Below are 26,827 nucleotides of genomic sequence, written 5' to 3'. Positions count from 1 at the left end.
TTTAATTATTGGAACACTTGTAGATTATTAATTCAGTGCAATACTGTTCAGCCTGTAAAGCAAATGTAGCATAGAAGATAGCATTAATTTAGAGGCCCAATGGTAAGTAAGTGAATGGCTAGTGTGTGCAGTGGTGCTAGTCTAGAGGTGACACTTCTAATGGTGACTCAGAAGAGTTCACCATTCCAAATATGCTGCCAAGAAGAGGATCACACACACCTCAGTCCTCTGTGTTGGACTTCATAAGTGCAAATGATGGCACAATCAATGCCTAATGAAAATCCTCTTACCAGACTGTCTTAATAGGATTACTTTCCAGAACACAGAACTGGGAAGGATCTCCTAGGTCACATGGTCTGCCTTCTTATTTGCAGATAAGCTCTTTGCATTTGATATAATTTTTTAATGGAGTAACTTGGTTATATGATGTTTCTTTCCACATTATTTTATGTATTTAAATATTACTTTTAAATCCTTTAGGCACTAGAATCTTTCCCATTCCTTCCATAAAATATAGAAAGACATAAGTGAAAGACCAATACTTGCTTGGAATGAGCTTGCTTGGACTTTCACTCTGAGGTGAAGTTTAAACAGATTGTAAATGTGCTTTACTGCCTGTTCTTACTCTGGGCATCATCAGACTCAAGTGACAACCACAGCAAATGGGGAGAAATATTAAGACAGTGATTCTCCTGTAGGTTACTTACTACCTTATAACAAAATCCATCTTTTGAGTATGTCTGCAGACTCTGGGAGAAATGTGCTTACTAATATTTCATGGAATTAATTTAGCACTCCTTAGAAAACTAACTTACTTTAGCACTTGAATGATAACTTTTTTGAAGTAGATATCTAAATTAACTCTAGCATGATACAAGTGATTAGTTCTACTTTAGGTGACTGGTATATAACATTTTGACACACTTTAAACATAAAGAATGCCCTAAGCCTTTACAGTTGGTTGCTTTACATTTTAAAAGATAGTACCTGAAGCACATAGCAAATATTTTTTTTTTTTTTTGGTCAGAAAAGAACCAGATATTCTGGAATAAACTATTGTGTCTTTTTGTTATGCTGGTAGCAATCATGCCATTTTAGGTTTACAGTTAAATTTTGTACTCCTGTTTTAGGTGTGTTGATGTAAAAGTGCTTAGTCTTCTTTCTTAAAACATTAGCAAAGCTCCCTAGAATTTGGATTATGTTGATATTGAAAACTGAATCCTTTCTGAGTGCAAAAACTGGTTAGGGGAAGGAGTGCTGGTGGTAACTAGCTCACTGGCAGCCAGAAACATTCCAGGTCTTACTTCAGCTGTTGCTGCAGTACTGCCTAGTCTGCTTAGCTAAAGATTAAATCAACTTGCTTGTAGCTAGCCAACTACTTTTTGTTTATTAAACCCAAACTCTTAGGAAGAAGATTTGGTTTAGTGTCATGAAGTAATTGTGATAACCAGAGAATTCATTTATATGAGGCAGCAAAGTATCAATCTTTCACTGTGTGATCTGGAGACTGTCTTGTCTCAGGTTGGGGCAACAGGCTTCCAGGACTAGCTCTGTAAAAATCAACACCTAAAAAACAACTCTGCCTTTTTTTTTTTTTTTTTTTTTTTTCCAGTATGTCTCTGAACACTTTTTCATCTTCTTTTTTTTTTTTTTTAGATTCTTATCAGATTTCACCTTAAAATATGTAATGACAACATTTAGTATTAGAATTGTTAGCTCTTATTCTTGTTTAGTAGTTTGTAGTGCATTTAATGTAGCAAGTGGAAGGAGGCAGGACTATGTGCCAAAATACTTCTCTGGGAATCTGACAGTGAGAAGCAGCACCGGAATCAAACAGGGGTCCTATATAGTCTTTAGCCCCCTTCTCTTTTTGTCATCCTTGGTGGGATAGTCACAGCAGGTTATGCCACCTCCCGGATCTGGAGTTGTTTGTGAATTCATTTTAAAGATCCCTTAGGCACTTTTCCATGTTTTGCAGTTCAGGGACTTGCCTGTGTAGCCGAGTGGTGTCTCTGGCCCCCAGGGAAGAGGAGTGTCTGCTTTAAAGCATGTTAGAACTCCTGCTGATATTTCTTGACACCAGTGGACCAGAGCCAGAATGCATTGACTGCCAGTCCCTGGCCTGCCTGCTGCTCCAAATGAGTATCTGGGGGGAGGGAGAGTAGTCACTGTGTAGAGCACACTCCTATGCTCAGGCACCACTTGGAGGAATGACTTGTTACAAGCCATGAGAAACTCTGTGTATCTCTTGCATATTCAATTTCTTCAAAAAGATTACATTGCAGAATGTGAGTGCACTTGTTTTGATACCACTGAATAAAACATTCCACCCCCCCCCCGCCCCCCTCCCCCCCAGAAAACAGACATCTTGTCTCTCGTGTTAAATCTTAAAGGACCTAATACTTCTGGCTAAAGAAATAATAATGATTGAAAACTGTCTCCTGTTCCAACCAGTAACACTTTAATTGGCTGGTAAGACAAAAATGTGGTGAGAAGACTGACTGTGTCAGATGCTTGATGTACCCATACTGTATGACTTTTATTGCAGAAGTCAATTTACACGCAGCTTCTCAGTGTAAAGAAAATCAATACTGGAGACTAACAGATTGTTTTTACAGGGCTGCTGAAACTGAGATGAAGAGAGCCATTTAGAGGCCTCATTATATCACGTGTTCTTTCCTTGTGTTCTTTCAAACAATCTGATGGAGTAATTAATCCTTGAAGTGGCCCAAGAGGCAAACCTACTTAATTGCACTGCTGTTTAGCCTAAATTCTCAGACTGCAAAGGACCTGGTGTTGATCTTGTTTGATCAAAATTTTTTCGTGGAGTATATATTCCTTAGGTTTTTTCGTCTTCTCTCTTAGAAAAAAACAATCAATCTGTCAAATTTGACCTAGTGCAGCATGGTCCTAGTCGTTATTTCATTCTTGCTGTAAGCAGAATTATGTACAAATTGCAGGGAAGCAGTCATCTGTGCCTGTTGTTGCTTGGAGATGGAGAGTGACCTGCTCTTGTGAATCGCAGAAGGTAGGTATGTCCTGTGATTACTACGTGGAAAGTCATTCCACTTGCATAGTCATCAAGGTAGCAACATTTAAGCCTGGTGGCTTAAGCTCTGTGCCTTTCAAGAGTGACTAGGTAAGAGTGATTTGGTGTACCACATGTATTTGCTAAACTATTTGCCAAACTATTTCTGCTTGATGTGAAAGTGGATGATGACAAAAGCCATGATGTGTCCTTCCTATCTGCTTTGGAGTGTTTTGTTTAACATAAGTGACATCCAGGCATAGACTTAGCATGTCCTATTTTTGTTTTGAGAACACAAAGCATTTGTTCTGGAGACAGCACTTGATTTTCAACAAATATCTTGCTGAGATTGAATCTATGTTATGGGTATGGTTAGGAGGTGTTGAATGCTTCTCTTCCTCTGCTCAGTATAGTCTGTGATCAATGCCTCTTCTTCATTTAGCAATTTCACACTCGAGTGATTCCTTTAGACTTCTGTAGGAATGCACAAATTAGACAACAATTCCTTAACCAGCATGTTCTGGATATATTTGGATAAGTTGTTTTGACAGTTCAGTTCTGAAAACAGCAAAATAGTGGTGTTAGTACTGAAGAAGATGAAATGAAGTCTGTGACTGGGTATCAGTTTCTTCTCTGTGCTTATTAGTGACACAGAAGTTGCAGAGTGCAAGGTTCTTTGTATAATGAGCAGTGATTTTTTTTTTTTTTTTTTTTTTTTAATTAACAAACAGAATTGGACAAATGGAATAACTGGTATGCTCTACTATGACTGGCAGTCCCTTCTTGGAAAACAGGCATTTTGGTATCATAAAATCTTTTCCCTGTAATCACATCATCTCGCCAATGAATTTTTTTTCTGTGTTGTCCTAAGAAATGATAGAGCTGCAGCCATTGTAGCAGGGGATTGACTTTAATTATTGAAGTTATGGGCACAATGAGGTGGAGGGTTCTCAAAATTCAGAATCTTGTGGCATTTGCTCTTGTATTTCATGTGATGCTTATTTTTCATCATTTAGTAGCAATGTCATGAATCTCAGAGAACTGCTCTGCCTTGTGTCTTGCCCACACCCCCACCTGCTGGCTATAACCCCGTGTTCACTGCCCGTGGCTTTAGGGTAATTTATCCTCTTAGGATGCATACCACATGGACACATCTCCTGCCTTGAGAACTGCTCTGAAATGTAAGTGCTTGAGAAGTTGGAGTCGTTGGTAACTTTTTTTAAAAACCCTTGTCCTAGCAAGTCATATCTGTCATAAATGCCGTGACTTTTACTAGTAAAGAACAAATACACCTCTCTCCTCTAGGGCTTGCTTCTGTGTCTCTGCAATAGGCAGTAGAAGGATATCCACTGCCTCAGAATGGGAAGTGCTGGGTTATCAGGGACAGGTGGGAAGAGATTGGAGAAGAAAGTGGAAAGTTGTTCCTGGAGAGGTAGAACTAAGGTAGAGATGGCAGTATGCATGTATAAAGTATATAGTAGGCTACCTGCCTCGTTTCCATTTTTTTCCAGGTTATTTCTTCCACTAACATGGACTTCAGATCCAGGTGCGTAGGTGTATGTCTCTTTGGCCAAATTCTGCTGACTTGCTTTGCCGGTTTGATAAATATAAGTAATTTTTCTTCTGGTTTGCTTTCTTCCTGTGCCCTCAAGTCCCTGATTGAACTTGTCCCCTCTGTTTTTGTCTACTAAAGAGTCACAGAAATATTCATGGTAGTGAAAGAGAGAACTTCAGAAGTCAGGGGTTGTAGAGTCAAATGAGATTGACATTAGTTTTCTATAAGTTTGCTTCTCTTCCTCTAGATGTTGCTCTTTGGACAAGTAGGAGCTGGAATTTTAGGAAGACTTGTTTGAATAATATTTAAAGCAGTGCCAGTATTGGAGAGTCCATTGGGGGTGGATTAGAGGAAGAAGTAATATGGTCACTATCAATAACTGCTGGTATTTTCTACAATTGGTAAGGATGTCTGTACATTTAACTCTGAAGACATATGATGTACTGAAATGCTTCTAAAGCATTTGTCCAGTGTTTTTTGTAACTTGTACATCAGATCTGGACAAGTGTCTTCAGTTACATTTGTGCAGTCACCCCATCACTCTGAGTCTATTACCAGTAGATGAAATGGTCTTTGTAGATGGCTCTTCCTCAGACAGTGCTGGGATGATAGGTGTTCAATAAGATAAGTTGTTCATGGCCATAAGGGTTTTCTTATGAATCAGGAACCAGGTCTAAAGGTCTGAGGTGCTGGCTGCAGCAAAAATGAAATAATAGACAGGTTTGATGTTCTGCACTCTGTACCTCTTAAAGGCATATTATGAGGCAAATTTTTAATAGAGGAGATTTTCCACTCATGAAACTCAGCTAAACGCTTACTTAATTTTAGTACTCCACCTCTGATACACATGTGTTAGAAAATTGCAGTCTTCCACCATTATTGTTGAAATGACCTGTTCACCCTGTCACATTATGGCATCTGCTTTTATTACAGAATACCACTATTTTCTCATTCTTTTGACTTAAAAAAAAAATGTTATGAAAAGGCAAAACCTGAACAATAAATGCAATTATTTCCATAGCACTGAACAGGAGAATTAGGGGTATATTTTGGAAGCATTGTAACAGACTGGCTGGCTATGCCTTGAAAAAGCATATTTCTTCCCTTTTCATTTTCACAGCTGCAGTGTTAAGCATAAAAGCAGTGAAGTTAGGGTATGTCTGACTCTGTCCTCCCACACTGGCTTGTTTTTCATGTCATATGATTGTTACTTTTAGGAGTCATCCATGTTTATGCGGATTTTGTTTTTGGCTTTGATTTTCAAATGGTCAATTAGCAAATCAACATTAAGAAAGTTGCATGAAAACCTAGCCTGGGAGTTTCTTGCCCTGGAAGACAAAATACATTGACATATATAGACAAGGCAAAAGAAGGGAAGCCATCTGTGCGTTAGCAAAGACTGACTTGCAGGGTGGCTGTGTGCAGAGCAGTTGGCTTTCAGCTCTGCTGCTGTAGATGAGGAGCCTTTGCTTGCTGTAGTCTAAGGAGAAGGGGAAGAATGATAGCAAGTGGAGGTTGTGTGTTACTGGAGAGGAACTAATATATGCTAAGATATTCTAGTTTGGCATTATTCTGACATTGTGTTGGAGATATTGCAGGAAATGAGACATGGAGTGGAAGCTGGAAGAAAAGGAGTGTGACTTCTTGTCTCCTCTCTTCTGATACACAAATTCTCCCCTCTCAAATCTTGTAATACTCAGTATGGAGCAACAGTGATGCTGGAGCTGACTTCTGATAAAACTGCAGCTGCAGAGCAGTGGTGTTGCTGGTGAGGTTGTCTGGCAGTGAGGGAAGAAAAACCTGGGCACCCTTGGGAAAGGAGGATGGTTGTGGAATCATAGAATTGTTTAGGTTGGAAAAGACCTTTAAGATCATTAAGTCCTAACATTAACCTAGCACTGCCAAGTCTGCCACTAAACCACGTCCCTGTGTGCCACATCCACATGTCTTCTAAATATCTCTGGGTATAGTGACTCAACCAATTCCCTGGGCAGCCAGTTTCAATGAATGGCAACCCCTTCCATGAAGAAATTTTTCCTAATATCCAATCTAAACCTCCCCTGGCATGACTTGAGGCTGTTTGCTCTTGCCCAGTCAGTTGTTACTTGGAAAAAGAGACCAACACTTCCTTTCAGATACTTGTAGGGAGCAATAAGGTCTCCCTGAGCCTCCTTTTCTCCAGGCTAAACAACCCCAGCTCCCTCAGCTGCTCCTTGTAAGACTTGTGCTCCAGACCCTTCACCAGTTCTGTTGCCCTTCTCTGGACATGCTGCAGCACCTCAGTGTCTTGTAGTGAGAGGCCCAAAACTGAACATAGGATTTGAAGTGTGGCCTCACCAGAGCTCAGTACAAGGCCATGAGCACTCCCTTGTCCTGCTGGCCATACTATTTGTGCTACAGGCCAGGATGCCTTTGTCCTTCTTGGCCACCTGAGCACACACTGGCTCGGGTTCAGCTGCTGTTGACCAGCACCCCCAGGTCCTCTTTTAATCAGCAGCTTCCCAGCTACTCTTCCACAAGCCTGCAGCGCTGCATGGGACTGTTGGGACCCAAGTGCAGAACCCAGTACTTGGCCTTGTTGATCCTCAGCCCAACAATCCCACCTGCCCAGATCCCTCCACAGAGCCTTCCTACCCTCCAGCAGATCAACATTCCTTCCCAAATTAATGTCATCTGCAAACTGACTGAAGGTGCACTCCATCCCCTCATCCAGATCATCAGTAAAGATATTGAACAGGACTAAGGCCAGTACTTAGCCCTGAGGGACACTACTTGGGACTGGCCAATGGTCAACAGCAGTGGCAGCCTGTGTCCGGCTCCCTGGCAGGAAGGGTTCCTTGTGTGAGCTCAGCTGGGGATGCCTCTCTCAAAAATGACTGCACAAATGGTATTTGGTGGAAAATCTGCTCTGCAGTGTTGGTTTCTGCAGTGTTGGTTTCTGCAGTGTTGGTTTCTGCAGTGGTCTGGCAGTGCTGTGTGGGGGTCACTGCAGCATGCTGCCCTGGGCCTTGCTGCAGGTCACCCACCTGCCACACCTGTTCCATGGGCATTGCCTGGGGCAGGGAATGGCAGCCAGGGCCTGTCCCACCCCCAGCCAGGAGCAGGCAGCCAAGGGCACTGGGGCAGCCCAGCCCTGGGTGTCTCCCTGTGGCTGAGCCAAGGGCAGGCTGGGATGTGGGTCCAGCTCAGCAGGGCTGGTGGCTGGGCAGGGCTGTGGCAGCTGGGACGTGGCTGGGGCAGGGGCTCATGGCCCCAGGAGCTGACATGGGGGACCACGGGTACAGCCCTGTGGCCCAGGCTCTCAGTTTGGCTTCCTGATCTGGCTTGCCTGTGGGCAGAGCCTGTTTTAGGATACATTTTTATAGGAGCCTTTGAGCCTGGGTGTTTCTTAAGGCTGTTCGGGGCAAATAGAGGAAGTTTGTCCTTGAAGGGAGAGCTCCAGGTCTGGACTGCAGAGTGTAACACAGGGCTGTGGGTTTTGTTAACATGTGTGTCGTGACTGAGCGTTTGAAGAGGTCAGTGCAGACCCAGCTTTGTTATCGTAGCCAAAGTGGCCATATGGACCATGATGAGAAGGTGTGTGTTGCACCATTAATTTAGTTTTTATGTAAAGACTTGATTTTGAAGTGCCTTTGTTCAGCCACAAAACCCATTTAAATGTCAACTTCTGAAACCACGTTTCTTATTTTAATTTCCTCACATCAGAATAGTTTGATATGCTGAAAGATTTTGCTTGCTACAGAGTCTGTTGCTGTAGTAGCTGTAAAAGGCAGAGCAGGAGACAGGAAGGGAGAAGAAGGGCAGGCTAAGCCCAGAGTCCATCAATGCTGCAGTCCTCTTGGGGACTGGGGGCTGGCTGGAGGTGTTAAAAGGAGAAAGGATGGTAAGGGCATGAGTACTATATCTGATCCACTGTTCCTCTGTTCCTCCAGAAGTTGGCCATGTGCTCTCCTGCAAGTGCAGTGGTAGGTAACGCAGGATTCAAGGAACTACAGGAGCTGATTATTTTTCTGGTTGTATCTCCATAACATTTAGAGTACTACTTGACCTGTGAAGATTTCTGCAAAGATTCCTGTAGGTAAGAAAAAAAGGATTAAATTTGCTGGATAATAGTTTCTTTGCAGCAGTGTAAGTTGGTCTTGACTGCTGCTGTGTTAATGGTGCCTTAAAGAAAACTATCAGCAGGCTAATGGCAGCTTTGAAAACAACAACTTACCCTGCTTCATCCTATTCATATCCAAAGAGATGTACATTTCCAATCCTAATGATCCATTTAACTGCCAAGATTAAACACAAGAAAAAAATTATATGCAGTTTAAAAGGAAGAAGCCTGTTAATGTAACATTGAGGCTGTGTGATTGAGGACAGTCAAGCAACTGGAAGACAGGTCTCTAAAACTGACATTAGTTTTCATTTGACTCTTAGAAAATTTTATTCTTCCTGTTTCCCAGATAAATATTTACATTGCTTTAATTCTGAAGCACATTCTGGAGTGCTCAAAGGTTAATGAACAAAGCTTCTGCACTAAGGGCTAGCTAAGTATTTCCTTCATGTCAGAGATGGAAACAATCACTTTATGACACACATGCTTGATGGTAAGATACTACTGGAAGGTCGTTGGAATGATTCATCTGTTTAAGCTGTCTTTAATTGTAGGACCACCTCCATTTACTGTTTGTAATTCCTGTCTAAGAATGGAGGTCTTTCTCTTCAGAAACAAACTTCCTTGTGAATTGTGAACTTCTGCAGGATAGCAAGCTTGTAGTGTACAAATGAATTTGGTGTTCAGCTGGCATGTTCCTTTTGTGTGCAGGACAGCCTTGCATGTAAAACAGCCAGATGCAGAGCAGGTGCACTGACCTGGGCTCCTGGATCCGGTGCACTCATAAGCAGCAGGGATCACTGTGTACTTGGCCACTTCAGTCCCATGTGTCTGTTGCTAGGACTGCTGGTGTCTTATTCCCATGGAGTTTTTTCTGCATTAAACTGAAGTGCTTACTGTTTCCCAGGGAATTGTGAGAACTTGTCTGTTCTTGGGGCATGTTTTGAGGGAGAAGGGAAGAAGATTTTGTGGGAAAGTATCAAATAACTGAATTTGCTTTAGGGCTGAAATCAAAGGGCTATAATCATCAAAAGGTGGAAGAGAACTAGCCCACAAGAAAGCAGCAGTGAGGGTTTTGCCTGTAGCTCGAAATTGGCCAGGGTGACTGGGAGTGGAGCACTGAATGCAAGGTGGACTGACTACTTATGTGAGTGGGAGCTTGTTTGGAGCAGTGCATGAGTAAAGGCCAAAGCCGACTTACTATAAAACAAAATGTTACAAGAAGGCCAGAATAGTTTCCCATGAATAAAAAAGTTAAACAAGATTAGTGCTGTTGCCTTGGCTACTAGGGCAATATGAAGATGCTTTGATGTAAAATTTTGGCCCAGTGTTCCTCTCACCTAATTGAATGTATAGATAACATAAGCCACCAAGCTGCTCTTACTGAGAGACTGGTAATTTTAAACTGCAGCTTGTTTCTCTGTACATTTGGAATCTTGTAGATTGGAAGCTCAACCAGCTATTATTTCTCCTTTGGCTCTGTCTGAAGTGTTTCAGGGCTTCATATGAATATTCTCTATTTGAGTGCATACATGGATTTTCAGTTATAAAAAGTAGTTATTTTTTCTTTGTGTGTACTTTCTGTTTGTTTGTTAAAAACAACAGCATAAGGGAACTTAAAAATTAACCTTCATTCCTTAGTGTATTTTTATAAGTAGTTACCCAGATCTACAGCAGAAACCACAGTAGGAAATGAGTTCTGGTCTGTGTAGAAACAAGGTGAAACTGATGTCCTAATTTTTCTAATTAACTACATAATTGTTTAATCCCTTTGGAAAATGGTGGTGTAAATTTGTGTACTTTGGTTTTGAATAGTTTTGTTTTACAAAGTATCTTATGCCTTGGCTTGTCTTTATTCAGTGGTAGATGCCAAAGGCATTATATGAAGCATCTTCAGCGTTTTTAAAGTGGAATAAATATAGAAGTACTCTTGGCACAGTGATCTCCTTCTTGCAGCTGAAGGTAATGGGGATTTTAAACAAAGGGATATTGGGTATGTTTGATTTCAGTGATTGGCAATGGATTCTGCTACCTTGTTGCTACCTCTGTATTCCACGGGCCAGCTAGAAAGCTTGTGTTGGCCTCTTTTCTGGTCACACAATCCTGCCTGGTTGCCTGTATTTTTTGCTGTGCTGAAATGACCAGGCAAGGACTGCTACACTTATTCTATATTCAGTGGATTTTACCCTGTGAACTCTTGTTATGGAAGGCAGCACTGTTTATTATGAATGTGGGATTTATTAGTGTCCTGACTTCTGTGCTTGGCACTGTGTGTGCAGAACTGAACCATTTGTGCTTTATCTAAGGTGGGAGGAATTATGGGTACAGTGTCTTTTACACATATCTTCTACAAGCTGTGAAGATGCATTTGAGGGGGTTGCTCCATCTTCTGTCTTCCAAACCATCTGGGTTTGGAAGAATAAGAGAAGGTTTAAAAGTAGATATTTGGCAGCTTTGGGCAGTAATGAGAAAGTGGAGTCCTCAAACAGTGTCCAAATGTAGCTTCTTTAGAAACATCTCAACGTTTTTTTTTTTCTTCTTTATCTTCAGAAAACAGTTCTCACTCCTCCAATCTTGATGTTGTCTTTGAATCAGCAGATAGGGACCTCATAAATGGCCCAAGCTTTCTAAGCCCTCTACCAGAGGAGTCAGACATTTCCTAAGCTGTTACTTTGACAGTGAAGTTCAGAAAATAATAGGGGCATGCAGGGACGGAAAGTGTTTGCTGCACTGGAGGAATTTCTCATGTTTAGACATGCTCATTGTAGAGACATTCTGAAAGTGGTGAGGTGAACTTTAAACTCTGCTTGCACTGGCCGTTTGAATGATTAAGAGGACTGGCACCAAGTGAAGGTCAGTGGGAAGGAGCTGATGATACCAGTTCGTGCTGACTGGTAGGTCCCTGTGCCAGCCACTGCCTTCTCTGAGCTAAGTTTCAAATGCTTTGATTTGGTTTGCTGAAGCAAAGCTTGCCTGTGGAGGCTGCATATGTGTGCAGCCCAGCTCTGCTTAGTTGGAGCAAAAAGTCTATCCAGGAGCTTGAATTCAGGCCAGTTACTGCATGAGAAAACTCTCATTCTCCTCCTGTATTTTCACATGCTCACTCATCCTGACCAGCTCTTGGAAAAGAACTGGTGTTTCTTTAGAATTTGAGGGTGTCAGTCAGCTCATCCAGACTTTATAATTTGAAACTGGGTATTCTATTATTAACTGTAGCCTGAAGTGATTTTCAGAATCCACCTGTCATTTTGATTATGCTTGCTCTTTAATTGTTTTGTTTCCTTGTTCATTGATATGAGACAGTATTAAAGAAATGTGCATCCCTTGCAGCTTGTGGCTAATGTGGTATGCTAGCATATTTTAGAATGCCTGACAAGACTTTTAAAGGAATCTGGTAATGTAGGTTGGACAGAGTGATTACATGCAACCATGACTATGCATGGGAGTCCTCTACAGCTCAGGCTTTTGATTTGGCAGGAGGGAAATGAGAGTTTAGAGCTACCTGAACACAGATTTACCACTATCAGTTTTAAACAGGTCCTCTTCTATTGCAGAAAGTCTTCTGAACTGGTACTACAAGGTATTCAAAAGCTGAGCAGGAGTACTTTTTTTTTTTTTTTTTTTTAATGGGCATAAACACTATTTCTAAGCTCAGGACAGCTTGCTGAACTCGTTCAAATACAAATCCTGAAAGCTGCTTCTCTGGCTTATATGAGTTTGGACTGTAACTAGATCAGGGTTGGCTGCATTTTAAAGGCATTAAGTTTATTTATGTCCATTATTAAGCTAAAATGACATGTTAGAAATGTTTGGAAGAAAAATACGTCTGTGTGTGTCTTCTGCAATGCTCTTATCACCCTAGCTTGAAATTGGCCGGAGAGATAATGATATTATAACACAATAATACCTATAGGATTAAGCTGCTTATTTCCACAAAACTTACACACCCTATGAGTATCTTCACTAAAGCAAACAACTTCATGCTTTTTTAAGTGAATCCATACAGGTAAGTTGTTACAGCTTTTGTTGTATTCTTGAAAAGGTAAAGGCTTTATTTGGGCACCTGGGAATCAAGACATGAATTAGAGGAAACCCACACTTCCTCGACACTGGTGCTTCCCAATCCATGTCATTGTTTCTGCTCTGTGTAAGAACAGACAAGAGGAATTCAAACACAGAAGTGATACACAGCCTTCTTTTGAGTAGCTCCTTTGTTGGATACTGACAGACTAATCTTGGCAGATTGATATTTGTTTGTTTGGTTGGTTGGTTGGTTTTTGTTTTGTTTATTCACTCTAAAGTGTATGTTTATTTGTTTATTCACTCTAAAGTGTATGTTTCATTAAAGAAAATGACCTGCTAGCAACAAGTCCCACGCTGATGTGAAACATTGTCAAGCTACCAGTCCTTCCCTGGATCTCCTCTGTTGATGTGCCATTTCATTGCTCTTTGGTGTGCCACAGTGTAAAAAAGCAAGCCACAAACAAACAGAACAAAATGATCCACCTGAAAATATACCACCTCACTTTCCCAAAACCTAGTGATCCTGGATCGCTTGGAATACCAGCTTTCATCTACAAGAAATCTTGTGGAAGTCAACTCTTTTGGGATGCATTGGATGTAGTTTGCACTGAAAACTCCTTTGACAACTGAAATCTTTTCAAGTGGAAAAGAACAGAAACATGAGACAGTAGCAGCATGGAGCTTCCTCTCTTTATCTTTTCTTCCCAGGGAGGGAAAGGGAGTGCCTGACTTTGATCTTATTACCTTCCTTCCACCTGATTCTCCGTGTGTGTTCATGCAGTTTTATGTCTGGAGACTTGATTATAATTTCTGGTGTTCCCTAAAATATCTCTCATTTGAGAAAATCTGTAGGTGGAGATAGAAAACCCTGTGAGAATCTGGAGGAGCAAAGATTAAAGGAGTCTTCCTCATTAACATGTTTGTGTCCAGGCTGATCTCTACAAGGGCTTCAAATCTTAAGACTTTGTATATTTGTAAAAAAAGTAGCCAGTTAAAAATAACTTTATTGTTCATTTAACAGAGTATTATACTTCAAATTCAAAGTTCCTTTGAACTGGCTATTCTGTATCAGACATAGACTAGCACACAACTGGTACTTTAAAAATGCACAGGAGTGCTTCTGGATTCCTTTTGATGGCAGCAGTTCTGTAACCATGACTGTAAGGTCAGGCTCAATGTTTGCCGACGGTGTGTGATTGCTTATGGCTATCATTTTGTTCCTGAATGGAAATAGGCTGCTGCAGGTATTTGGTTAATATGCAGGTGTTTTGTAGGCATGGGCCAAATTAAGAAGGAGCTCTACAGAAGGACGCTATTTTGGATTCCTTGGAATTAGTTCCTCAGCTATGCCCTGTACAGTAATGATGTTACGTTTCTTATATGTACTTCCTGGCACTTGAAACTCTGGGTTTCAGAGTATATGCTAAGTACAGTGGCAGTGAGAACACTGCTGTCCTTTACACCTACCATTTTATCTTAAGCTGCAGTGTTTACCTGCTTGAAGTTTTCTTCTCCCGCATTTCCAATCCTATCTTTTATTTCAAAGGTGGAGTAATGTGAAAAGAATGCAAAATAGTCAGCTCTTTGTCTGAGATGTACCAGTGATAAAAAGCTGAACTATGTTTAAGAACTGGAGCAGAAAGGATGCTCAGATTATATTAGTTCATTTTCTTGGTATCTGGAAGTACAAAATAATTTTCAACAGAAGAGACTACTACACTATATTGAGTAAATTAATTAAAATCTGTCCAAGATGAATGTTTGACTTGAGAAAGGTTAGGGTTGTGCTTTGGTTTTTTGTTTGTTTGTTTGGATTTTTTTGTGTGTGGTGTTTTTGGTCACTGAAATGAACATTTTTCAGTTCTTCAAGGTAACCAGCTGGTAGTGCCCATCTTCAAAACTTTTGATGTTGTAGTAAAATAATTAGTCTTAAAATACAGTGTAACAGATGGAAAAATTAAATTACATTAGTCGTGATTTGCAATACGTGTCTTCTGCTCAAGCATTATGAGCAGCATAATCAGACAGCCTTTAAGACTGTCCTTAGTCCCATGTCCTGACCCAACCTTTATCATGGTACATGGGTTAACTTTATCAAGGTCTGAAGGAAAGCACTGTATCCAGATTTCCTGGACTACAATGATGCTATATGTTGCCTTCAGGATCAAGAATAGCAGCAGTGAACTTCAGCTACTCCTGTAACAGGCGGATGTAGGTCTTCCATGTAGTTATATGAGAGATATCATTGGTAAGATTCATCTGCTGGGAGACAGACCTCTGTGCTGTAGTGCTTGATGCTCCCTTACCAGTCTCCTGTTGTTTGCTGCAGATGGATGGTTGCTCAATCATAGAATCATTGAATGGGTTGGAAGGGACCTTAGAGACCATCCAGTTCTAGCCCCCCTGATGTGGGCAGGGACACCATCCACTAGACTGGGTTCCTCAAAGTGCCATCCAGCCTAGCCTTGAATACTCCAGGAATGGGGCATAACACTTCCAGGAATGGGGCATGATACTATTTCTATGGTAGACATAGAAAGCCAGATGAGAGAAATCCCAACTTGTGAGCCCTGGGCCTTGGTTTAAAAAAAAAAAAAAATTAAAAACTTGTAGCTTAGCTTTAAAATATTGTCCAACATAAATTATTTTGACCAGATGAAATTCTCATTCTGGAAGATGTCTGCTCCTGAGTTAGATATGACTCTTTACATGTTAAATGGCTTTGTATGTATGAATTTTAGTTGTCATGTGATGAATGTGTGTATTTGATGGCAGGGAAGGTGAAGACTGGAGGAGGCTAACTAACCTCCAAGTGTTTCCAAGAAGCAAGACAATTAAAGGAAAGTGAGACTCAGGAATGAGCAAGTCAAGTGTGAATCCAGATAAATTCCTTGAATGGTTCCTGGAGAGTGTGCCAGAGGCTAGAAACTAGCTAGTATTGTCCAGAAGGACAAAACACATGTTAGTCTCACCTGATGGCTTGCTCAAGCTATTCTGGCTCCTTGCTGTAAATATATTGTATTGGCTGAGTTCAAGAACTAGAAATTTTGAGCCCATATTACAGAAATCATGAGGTAATTTAGAAAAACAAAGTTGGCCTGTCTCTTTACTCTTAATTGCTCTTGCCAGCAGCTTTTGAATGATGCCAAAGAACTTATTAAAAAGGCTTTGGCTGTTGTTACAGGTCCTTTTGCAAGACAAAGTTACCATTATTAGAGCCCTACTGTGATAGGCACTTAATCGCAAATGCAAATGAGATTTAGTACTGCCTGAAGAATGTCTAGTGATGGTGATTGCAATGCACCCAAGTGAGACAGTGTTCAGTCCATCCAAAAGCTGTTGGTAGTCTCCAGCTCTCATCTGAGGTGGCTGGACTCAAAATAGGATATTAAATATGAGCACCATTTTGGACCCTGAAAAGATTCTGGGTGGCAGAAGACTTAACTAATAATACTTTGTTTGTGAACACAAAGGTGGCTTTCTAGAAGGACACTTCAAAAGGACACTTGCCTTTCATGAGCTTGCAGAGACAGGGGAATCAGCTCACTGAACATCATCTCAAGACTGTTACCATGCGGCGTCATTCCCAGTTTGTCTATTAAGTAAAATACTGCATTTTAACTTCTAATCACAGAATTTTTCTGATGCACTTTCATGTGTTCTGGGGCCTGAAAGACATGTTTAAGCTTTTAACCTCTCCTCATAGGGATTTTCAGAGATTTGGGCTCAAAACTTTTTAATCCTAAGCAAAATTTAGCTCCTGTAGCTAGGTGTAGTGCTAAAGCAGGATATGTGTTGTTTTTAGCTACTATCTGGCCAGGGAGCAGTACACATAGGCTTAGCCTGGGTTCCTTTTGGGCCTGTGAGCAAAACAGGATGGAATTTTTAAAAAATGTTAAAACACTTAGCTCTGGAGAGGGCTCAGAACAAGGCCCCTACACGATGAGTAAGCAAAGAGGCTACTGTAGTACAAACAGATGGATTTTAGCAGAACAAAACAAGATGTAGCTGTATATACTACCAGTAACACATCCTCTGATGTGGCAAAGCTTGTGCTCTTTGCTGAACCAGACTTCAACTCTGGTTATTTGTTTGGAGCATCTGTCTTTGTTGTGAGGATCAAAGTACTATCTGGAGGTACATGTGAGGTAAAGTGTCTGAGATTGTTTCAGAGTTTATATGACAACAACATTTTTAGTGAAGTATGTATTTTGAAATTTGACTTGTTAAGCACTCCTTTTAATAAGATTTATGCCATGTTGGTTTTCCTGTTTGGAATTCAAAGGCTGAGGAGTTAATATTCAATTTCAATCACAGCTCTCCTGATTTACTTGCCACACATCTTAAATTTTTTTTTTTTATTATTATTTTTTAAGATGCAAACCACAAGGTTTCTTGGTGTAGTGCAGATGATACTGGCTGTTTTCACTTTTTTTTTGTGGCTGTTAATGAACTTGAACATCTCTTAGCATGGTGTCTGGCATGCTCTGAATTTCAAGATCGGAGCCTTGGGAAAGTTACTAGTTTAACCTTGACTCTTTTGATGCCAGCTCTTCTAGGAGGAGAAACTGAGCTGAGGTTGCTGAGATTTAGCTTAAAAAATTTGGAAAAAGCAGAGAGCTGTTTTGTGTATCTTCATAATAGCTAGCCCTGACAGTTTAACAGAGCTTATTGACCATCTGCTTTGTCTAGTTTGCCACATGGCAGAGTAACAGCTAAGCCAAAATACTGGCGGGACAGTGTATTAATTAAACAACTTTCTTGTGAACACTATCAAGATTCTAATTTGATTGATGTTGTACATTTAACTTGAAGAGTTTTGTCCTTTCTCTTGCTGCAGTTGCTGGGTATTTAGCTGAAGGTCATAGGATAGTGGGTGAGGAAAGAGATGTTTGACTGTATGTTGGAGTCCCTATTTGTCTCCTTGTCCTCTGTCTTCTGTTAACCCACTCGCAACAGATGGGATCCGGAGTATATTACAGTCTTGTTCCCCTGCTGCTACTTCTGACTGCTGTTCTTTGCCTCTCACAAAGCTGGCAAAGCAACAGCTGTTTCATAATTTTTCTGTTTGAAGGGAGAAACATAGCAATGGGGGGTGGGGGGAGAGACTGAAAGACCAGTCATCTTGCTTGCATAAGGCTAGAGAGAAATATCATTCTTGTCTCTTTTTAGAGAGCCAGTAACCCCTCTGTGAACAGATTTCCTGTTCTTCAGTGTTTGTGTTCCTGGAAATACAGTGCATCTTTCTCCAAGGTGAGAGGAGAAGTTGAGAGCTTTAAGCAAATAGCACTGGTTCTGTCTGCATGTACCTAGCTGGAGGAACCTGACTGTGGGCTGCTAGTTAGTGTGACTAATTCTGCTCAAAGGCACGGCCCCCTGGGAAGACAGATTTTAAATCCAGACTGTGCTGGTGGCAGAGATGTGTAACATGCTCTCTGAAAGGGATGTGATAAGACTTTGGCAATATCCAACAACTGTCTGCTTGATCAAGGGACATGCTGTAGGTAGCATCTCTGCATCTAGAAGATGAATCCTGTTGAGCTTGTTATAATGAACAGATGGCTTGTTAATATGTTCTGCTGTGCTATGACAAGCCATGATTCTTCAAGGCATTGCTAGCTACACTTTCATTGCAGAAATTTATGTAAGTTCCCTTTCTTCTGATAATTTTCTGTAACGATGGGTAACTGTTCATGCATATGTGGATGTAGGTGTATATTTCTGATCTGTTGACATGGTCCTGAAGGGTTAGTGTATATGTATGTGTGCACGGTGTATATAGTATGCTCTTGGATGGTGTAACATGAAATAGTATTGCAATTCAGTGCAACATCAGTCTCAGTGAAGCTACTGTTTGGCTCTATTTTTAATATACCTAAGCTGCTGGAAAGGCTTTGCATAGTATGGAAAGAACTTCAGGAGAAAACTGACAGACTGCTGTAATCATTTGGATTCTGTCTGAAAAGCTGTGTCTAGCTGGCTGCAGACAAAGCCTCTGATAACACACCTGTGTTTTGGCCTCTGGAAACTCAGTGCTAACCAGAAACATTGCTCTGATTGTGTTTGGGGCTTCCAGGAGTTGCAAGACTACACCCAGGTAGTCTTGGTGTGTGCGTTGCCCTACAGAACCAGGAAACTATTTAAGAAATGAGATCTTGAGTATGTATGTGAGTTCTCTCCTTTCTGGGAATCTTTGGTATTCCTGATAATTGAAAGTGGCGCCTTCCGGCATTTAAGGTATACTTGAGAAAATTACATTCCTCTTAAAATCTTTTTCTCCTCCTCCTTTTTCTTTTTTGTTGGTTTTTTTTTTTTTTTCCTTATCCCTCCTATGTGTTAATTAAGATACATAAGAGTCATCTTTGACTCTTTTGTTAACTTGATAACGTGAGGGTTATAGTCCCTCTGCTAGGGCTCCAACCCTAAAAATGAGGGGCTAGGCTTGATACAGCTTTAAAAAAGCTGTATTTTCCAGGAGCTGTAGTTCAGTCATAGGAAACAGTTTAAGCAGTTGTTTTCTTTAGCACATACATGGGAGCGGTACTGCTAAGAAAAAAGGCTGGGGGGAATAAGTGCTCACCCTTCAGCAGCCTGTTGGAGTGTTCTCTCTTCAGCCCAATTGCAGTTTCTCTGTTTTTGCTATTGCAAGTCTGCAAAGTCATCTATTTTAAGGGCCTTCATCAGCCCTGGACTTTCTTTGTTTGCCTACATCATCTTTCTGCTACAGTGATTTGTGAGGACTAGCAGCTGTTGCATGAGCATCTGGAATTTTTATGGGTGTGCTGGAAAATATTGCCTGTTTGTGTATCTGAGGAGCAGAGGACACCTCAGTACTTTGATTCCATTCTGTTTTGGGTTTGCTAACACTATCATGATCATGTATCTCACTGCAATTTTTCATTATCCAATATGAAAAGGTCTGTCACATGTTTGCTGCTGGCAAGAGAGTATGTTGTGGAAGATGATAGGCTCTTTAGCATTTAAAAAGTAAAGCTGTAAGTAAATTAGAAGCTTCAGGAATTACTTCAGTTTTCTACTTTTATACAAAGCCAAAACAACAAATATCTTGCCTTACATTATACTTTTCTCCTTCTGTATGCCTAAAATTACTTCTCAGGCTATGGTTATGGAACTACAAAGCTTTTATTTCTTAAAAAAAAATTATATATGCATATCATCATAACTTACTTCTTTTGGAATGCCATATGGAAGAAAAACACACTTTTTCTTCAGCCTGTGACAATTTCCAAAAATGCATATGATTAGAGATTGCTGACAATCCCTGACTTTGCATGTTTGTGTCTCTCTGAAAAATGGATGCAAATATTTTCACATGTATTTGATATCTGCTTAAGAAAGATAAATCTTGAAGTGAAGTAGAAGAGAACGAATTTTAGGCTGACCACAGCAAAGTGACAGTTCAGTTGAAAAAGTGTACTGTTTAGGGATCAAGGGAGCTGAAATGGGAGTTCCTGGTGGCACAGGCTTTCTTGGAAGGCCATTAGGCTGATATCTGTTCTTAAAACAGTTGTTGCAGATCATCTGCAGGCTCAGCCAAGGGACACTTGTGCAGTCTGCATTTTCAAGATGGCAACGCAATTTATAAGGTTTGCTGGCTGTTTACCGAGCAATACTTTGGCAGTGAGCAAAGCTTCTCTTGGGGTAAGTAAATGTGCCCATAGGGGGCTTTATAGTGAAATGGGTGCAAGAATGTGGGAGGAGCTGGGAGTCAGAAGGGTTTGCTTTTGTTTTGCTTGGGCTTTGGACTTCTTGGCAATGAATTCTTCTCTTGCATTTGTGTGCTGATGGCAAGGATGTGCTCTTGATGTGGAAATAGAGTGTCTCCTTACAGCCCATTTTTGGAGACTCTCAGGAAAGTGTGAATGTGTATACTTGAAACCAAATGAATGGCAAGGCATTTTCACAGACTCTTGAGAGTTTTTAAATGGAGGTACTCTAAAATGGTAACTAAAACTTAAATTCCTTTCAAGCATGCTACATTTGGATACAATAAAAGGATTTTGGAAAGAAAGTGAGTGGTTCAAAGCTTGCTGGCAATTAGAAATTGACTAAAACAAGATAAAAATGACACAGAACCCATAAGCGCAGATGTCAGGTTGCGAAATGTGTGAAGGAAGGGCCGTTCTGCATGATGGAAATCCCAGTTAACAAACCAGCTGGGAAGATAACACTTCAGTGCAAGAAAGAGATCTGAATGATTCCATTGAAAATCACTATTTTGAAAGGAATTAATACAGAATTACAACGACATAGAATATAGTCTGAATTTAGCACATTCAGCTTCACCTTCCAGCACTTACTTGTTTTCTCTTTCTTCCACTGACACAAAATCTTCAGATGAGACTTTTATTAAATTGTGAAGTGATAATGAAATGCAGCTTTCTCTGTATGTTTCTTACTGGCTTGGCCTATTTTCTCTGCAGAGAAATGTTGGGCAAAACTGCCTTTTTCTAACTTAATAGAAGCATCTGCATTGGCACCATGATGACCCTTCCTTGGATACTAGGCAAGAATTTCCCAACCAGGAGTGGAAAGCACAAAGAGATATTCTACATGTTAAAGAGATATTCTACATATTAAAGATATTCTACATATTAAAGGCCATGTTTCTGTTGTACTTGGGAATTGCATCAGTGTCACAGTCAAAACCATCATTATTTTTAAGAGCTGTCACAATTTTTGCTGAAATTATCAAATACATGGTAAAAGATGAATAAATAAGTTGTATCTGATTCTCAACTTCCATTTCCCAAATAAACTGATGGAAGTATTTAAATGAATAATGAGGCCATGAACCAAGCAACTCTTGCCAAACTGTGTTTTTTTGGCCAGCTAAGGATCCCTATACGCTGTTCCATTCCAAGTCAGAGCCAATTTTGTTACAGTGTTGGATGCTTTATGGCAGGGGCTCTGAGCAAGCACTTCCTAAACAGCTGCTCATACAAGAACTACTGTGTATGGACAGACCAGAGTCGGCACTGCAAGTGTGTGACCCTGACTAGTGTTTCAGTCACCCATTCAAGCAACAGATAAATACCAAACTAAAAATAGCAAGTTCAAGGCCCAGGATAAGTATTTTCAGCCACAGACATAATAGGCTCTTTTGAAACTTGTTAAAACACAGGATACCAAGAAACTGTTTTGATTAAAAAAAAAAAAAACAACTATAAGTAGTGTGTGCGTGCATTTGTTTTACCTTTATAAAATTTCATTTAGCAGTTAATTAGAGGAAAAATTACTCCTGTTGATTCTTTGCAAATTACTTCCTTAGCTTCCATATAATAATGAATAAAGAAATTAAAAAAAAACCCTGAGAGGCAAAAAATCTTGAACAGAAGTGGGGAACAGAAAAGTAAAAGGATCTGTTATTTATCTTTCTTGGCCAAGACACCTGCACAAGCCTCCAGTGCTGTTCATGGAGTTGCAGGCTGCATCCAACACTGTATGAGTTACCTCCCTGCTGCTGATGGGAGAGTGCAGCCAGTGAAATGTGGCAGGCAGCCCAGGCATCTAAATAAAGAGGCACGGTCTTCTGAAAGGGCACAGAAAGCCTTCCTTCCAGCAAGAAAACTTGATGGGTGTGCTGGTGACCAACAGTAGGCAGTGTGTCTACTAGGCAAGCGTGGCCTCAGCCGAGTTGGCAGAGTTCGAAGTGCAATAAAACTTGGTTTTTCTCCTAACACATTATTCTTTCAATAGCAGCTTTGTAGCCCTACTAGCAAGCAGGTTGGAGAACTGTGGAAAGAGAGGAACAAAGATTTCTTCTTCTGCAGAGGCACTCTAGAATATTTGACTGAGGTCACCATGTCACCATTTTCATATGCTCTATATAAACACAAAGGCAACTCTGACAGTAGTGGTCACATTGGTGCAGAAATGTAAAGTGAAATGTCTAGTTTGCCTGTACTGATTAAAGAGAGCCCCTGATCTCTGTTTGAAAATCCCACTGCCACCAGTTCTGGGGGTAGGTAGGCCTGAATCTACACTGAAACAACTTGCAGAAATTATGATGCTTCATCTGTTGTAAGCTGCTAATATTATAAAGCTCTACCTTCAAGTTGATATATCAATGTTTTTTCAACTACTTGCTCTATTGTTGTTTGGGAAGTGGTGCCATGTTTTATTTGAAGCTTTGTGTTGGCATAACTGTGTGGCACTGAGGCAGTTTAGGTGTGATGGGTAGCATCTGTCTGTGATGCAGTGGAACACAGTAGCAGGGGAGTGGTCCAGATTTTCCATTGTTCTAATTTGGAAGACCCAGAATTGCACAGCTTCTATATATTGAGTTGTTGTCAGAAACTGGCCCTGCCTCCCCTTCCCTGAGTAACTTGAGTAAGGGTTTTGGCAGTGCTTGTACCTGTCTCACTGTGCTTTAGCTTAACTTCCCCTATCCCCTCCTTCAGCTGACTTCTTGACACAGTTGGCTGTCTTATTTTTCCCCTCACTTCTTATACAGGTTAAAATGTTATGCTAACCATGTTGTGATTTAGGACCTAACCGCTGACTTAAATTTAGTGCCTGTAACTGTAAGGAGTCTGGGGGGAATCGTGGTGTGTTGCCATTGTCTTTCTGCCCTCTAACCTTCTAATTGAAGGAAAGGCAAAACTGCAGTGGCATCTGCAAAGACAGCAGCTGACTCTGTGTTGAATGTCAGTGCAGAAGGCTTGTGTTTTGGGGGTGGGTGAAGATATTCAGGGAAGCTGGGTGGGGAGACTTGTACTCTGGATGTGGATGTCCTTTCCTTGTACTCTTTCACAAAGGCTTGCACATAAAGGAAGCTTTCACAGGAATTGCATTGAGGGATTGATGTTCTTATCTCTGCCCAAAACCCTGATCCCTCCTTGCTGATAGAGGGACCCCACCTGGAATAAGGGCACAAGAGACTTGTTTCCTTTTGTATCACCTGAGTGCCAGGATTGTGCTGTTTCCATTTTTGTGTACTTGCGAGCAATTTTACAGTAAAAACTTTGAAGTGCATTTGCTGCTTTAGAGGGGCTGACTCTTTGAATGGAACTTGTAATTGGAATAGCATCTGTCTGTTTCTTCTGCTCTACTGTCACTTGAGAGCCAAGAGGAGAGGCTGATCTATGATAGTGCCAGCTTGAGACAAACAATGGCTTACAGTGACTGATGCAAGAGAAAGAGCCCACTTGGGTAATGAGATGGAAGAACTTGGCTTGAGTGGATGATCCTTCCCTGATTATTAAAAATCTTAGTTGTTAATTGCTTTAATGAGGTTCACAACTAGAATGTAAGTGTTTTGTGTGTACTGTATAACCATTGCCATGTTAATTTATTTTTCACTTCCTCTTGAAGTCTGAAGTTGCAGCTGTACCTAACTGCTGGCATGTACATGGACATTAAGATGCCTTTATCCTTTATACAAGGGATTCCCAGAAATTTTCAAATGTCTTACACCATGTTTTTTATTTGTAATTGTTTCTAAGTAAGGAAGTTTGAGCTGTTCTTGACTATTGTTAAGTAAGTAACATTAACATAGAGGATTAGTGTTCCAGTTTGCTTAGGGTGATATCCTTATATAGGGTTTGTCCTGCTTGAGATCATTCTGATCTGAATTCCTTCCTCCTTCCCACTACCCAAACTCAAACCCCACAAATCTGTGACCCTCATGACTTACTCTTTCTAGGCAGCTTAGAAAAGTACTGATTGACAAGTCATGTCAGGTAACATATCTCACAGAGGGAGCATGTCTGTTGTTTGACTCTAAAATTGCCATTATGTAGACTGACTAAATCAAAACTGTGTCCTTTTTTCTGTAAGGAACATACTGCTCAAACTGCTCTCCGAACTGTATGACAGGAAAAGATGAATGGTGATGGTTATGGAGGAGGCCAAGAATTCCTAAAAGTGCTCTTTCAAGAAAGGCTGACTAGGCTGTGGGATAGGCATGTTTTTTCAATTATCCAAGGAGTATGGTGGTATCCTTTTAACATATAATCCTATGCTTTTTCTTATAGTCTCTGGCTGGGAGCAACACACACCTAACTTACATATTGACCTGGATCTGGGATGCTGTTAGGTTATGTTTTAGATCTTAGAGCTTGAGAGAGCTCCTTGTGGGTTCAGACATGAATTTCCAACAGATTTCCTAGTTGAGATTTCCTTGTAATATTATGTGTATTTCCAATATAAGCTTGAGGCTCTTTCCCACTTATCTACTAACAAACATAGGGTAAGTTGGCAGATGCAGACAGGATTTTTACAAGCAGTTCCTTTCTTCTCTGAGCCAGGTGGTTGTGGGTAAGCTTTGGTCTGGAAATCTAATTGCTATGTTAATAAACTATGGCACTTGAATATAAATGCTCTGCCAACAGGGTTTGTTCTCTTGGTCTGAAAGCTGCCCTAATGCAGCTATGTTTTCTGGACCATGCAGTTTGTGCACACTGGCCGAGCAAGCTGCGGTCCAGCAATGCCTGCCTGTGTAAACACTATCACTGTGTGTTTAAGTGTCTGTCCATTCTTCTTACCTTTTCTGCAGCTTTGTTTCATCCTCTGTATTGCTAGACTTTGCAAATTCCTAGGTAAGCTCCCTTTCTGCTTCACAGCAAAGTTTGTAGTCCTCCATGCAGAGCTCTGTAAGCATTGTTCTTGGTATTACTCTTGATTTAACAACTGGCAAACACACTTAAAATGTTCAACTTGTCCAAATTGAAATAATCTGAGCTGAGGAGGTTCACAGTATGTGCCTGCGTCAGCTGCAATATCTTGAAAAGCTTTTTAGGTAAGATTTCAGTTATTTCTGATGTTGAGATTAAAATCAGAAAGAAAAAAAAAGTGGTTTCCACATTGCTTGAGGACTTTCAACAGCCAAGTTGAAACTCTGGTATGTGTGATCTTGGAAATTTTGGAGGGACGAGATTTGCTGTGTGTTGGAGATGCCTGTGGCCAGTTTATGAAAGTGTTCTCAGTTTAATCAAGCAACTCCCCTCCTCTTTCACTTGTGCTTGTCATGTGCCTGAACTTGTTAAAGTTTGGCAATAAGCTCAAAGATTGGCATATGTGAACAAGCTTGCACTGTGGGTAACTAGAAGGGGCTGGGCTCTTGTAGTTTCATCTTGGCAGGGAGCCCTCATCACGGTGCCTGGGAGCTGAGTTGCTCCTTTTTCTGCTTCCAGCAGTCCCTTCTCTGGCCCTCAGTTGCAGAGAAGGGCTACAAAGGATGGATGTAGAAGCAAATACCCAATCCTATCTTTATAGGAGCAGGGGTAGGATTTTGCAGGAAACAAGATGTTAAAGTAAAAGCTGAGGACTACATTTTTAAAATCAGGAGCAGAGGGCAATGTGTACTGTAATAAAAGTTAGACTTGTTCTCCAGACCAAGAACTGTATGTAGGGCTCAGAAGACCTTTCCGTGCTTTACCAGCAACTTCAAGGGCCCTTGTGTTTGCAAACTGTTACCTCCCTCTAGTGGTGTGTGCACAAGGCTATGGACTGCTAGCTCCCGGGTGAGAGTATGTCAGATCTGCACCATATAGATAAAACATCGTGTCCTTGACTTTCATCCAGCCCTTCATACCATGTTATGTAGATGTAGATGCATTTGGTGCACCAGTGAGATGCTGGGCAGCTTGCATAAGCCATTCTGTTGACAGATGTGCACTTTGTGACTTTGTGGCCCTCCTTTGTTGTGTATTTAACTGGATCCATGTGATGTCAGACTTCAGGACAGGCTCAGCACAGAGAAGGTTTCTGTTAAAGAGCCACACTGCCACAGATAAATTATGATTATTTATAAACAGTAGGATTATTGACTCAAAATGAGTGAAGAAATCTGGTAACTTTGCCTTGAATGTCTCTGCACTTTTATTCAATAAACAAGAGTGATAGAGGTACACTTGCTGTTGGTAGAAGAGGCTGCTGCTCTGGTTAGAACAGATTGGGTACAACACGGGTTTTTCCTCCTCTTAGTTGGAGCCAAGACTGAATGGCATGTGCTCAGGAGTGTGGGGCCTCGCTCTCTGTATTGCCTTTGAGATTTCACCAGTGAGTGGTTGCTAATGAGATAAGTGCCTGATGGGGGAGAAAATAATATGTAACTGCGTGCTAAAGATTGTATCATACTGGGAGCAGTATTCTA

The 26,827-nt window shown here is 40.9% G+C and overlaps 1 protein-coding gene and 1 long non-coding RNA gene across 2 annotated transcripts in view; one reads left to right on the top strand and one right to left on the bottom strand.

The window, feature by feature from the left end:
* The window catches only part of PPP1R14C (protein phosphatase 1 regulatory inhibitor subunit 14C), a 51,755-nt gene that overhangs the window by 8,395 nt on the left and 16,533 nt on the right, over nt 1-26,827 (top strand). The window lies entirely within an intron of this gene.
* LOC128805722 (uncharacterized) lies at nt 16,228-26,521 on the bottom strand. Its single transcript, XR_008436536.1, has 4 exons — nt 26,267-26,521; nt 25,218-25,323; nt 19,897-19,942; nt 16,228-16,303 (listed from the first exon to the last, which is right to left on the bottom strand). It is a non-coding gene; the product is annotated as an uncharacterized LOC128805722 (long non-coding RNA).

The sequence above is a fragment of the Vidua macroura genome, chromosome 3 (genome assembly GCF_024509145.1).
Source record: "Vidua macroura isolate BioBank_ID:100142 chromosome 3, ASM2450914v1, whole genome shotgun sequence".
In the NCBI taxonomy this organism is placed as follows: domain Eukaryota; kingdom Metazoa; phylum Chordata; class Aves; order Passeriformes; family Viduidae; genus Vidua; species Vidua macroura.
Note: the sequence above shows the minus strand (reverse complement) of the source record. Positions and strands in the feature narration are given on the sequence as shown.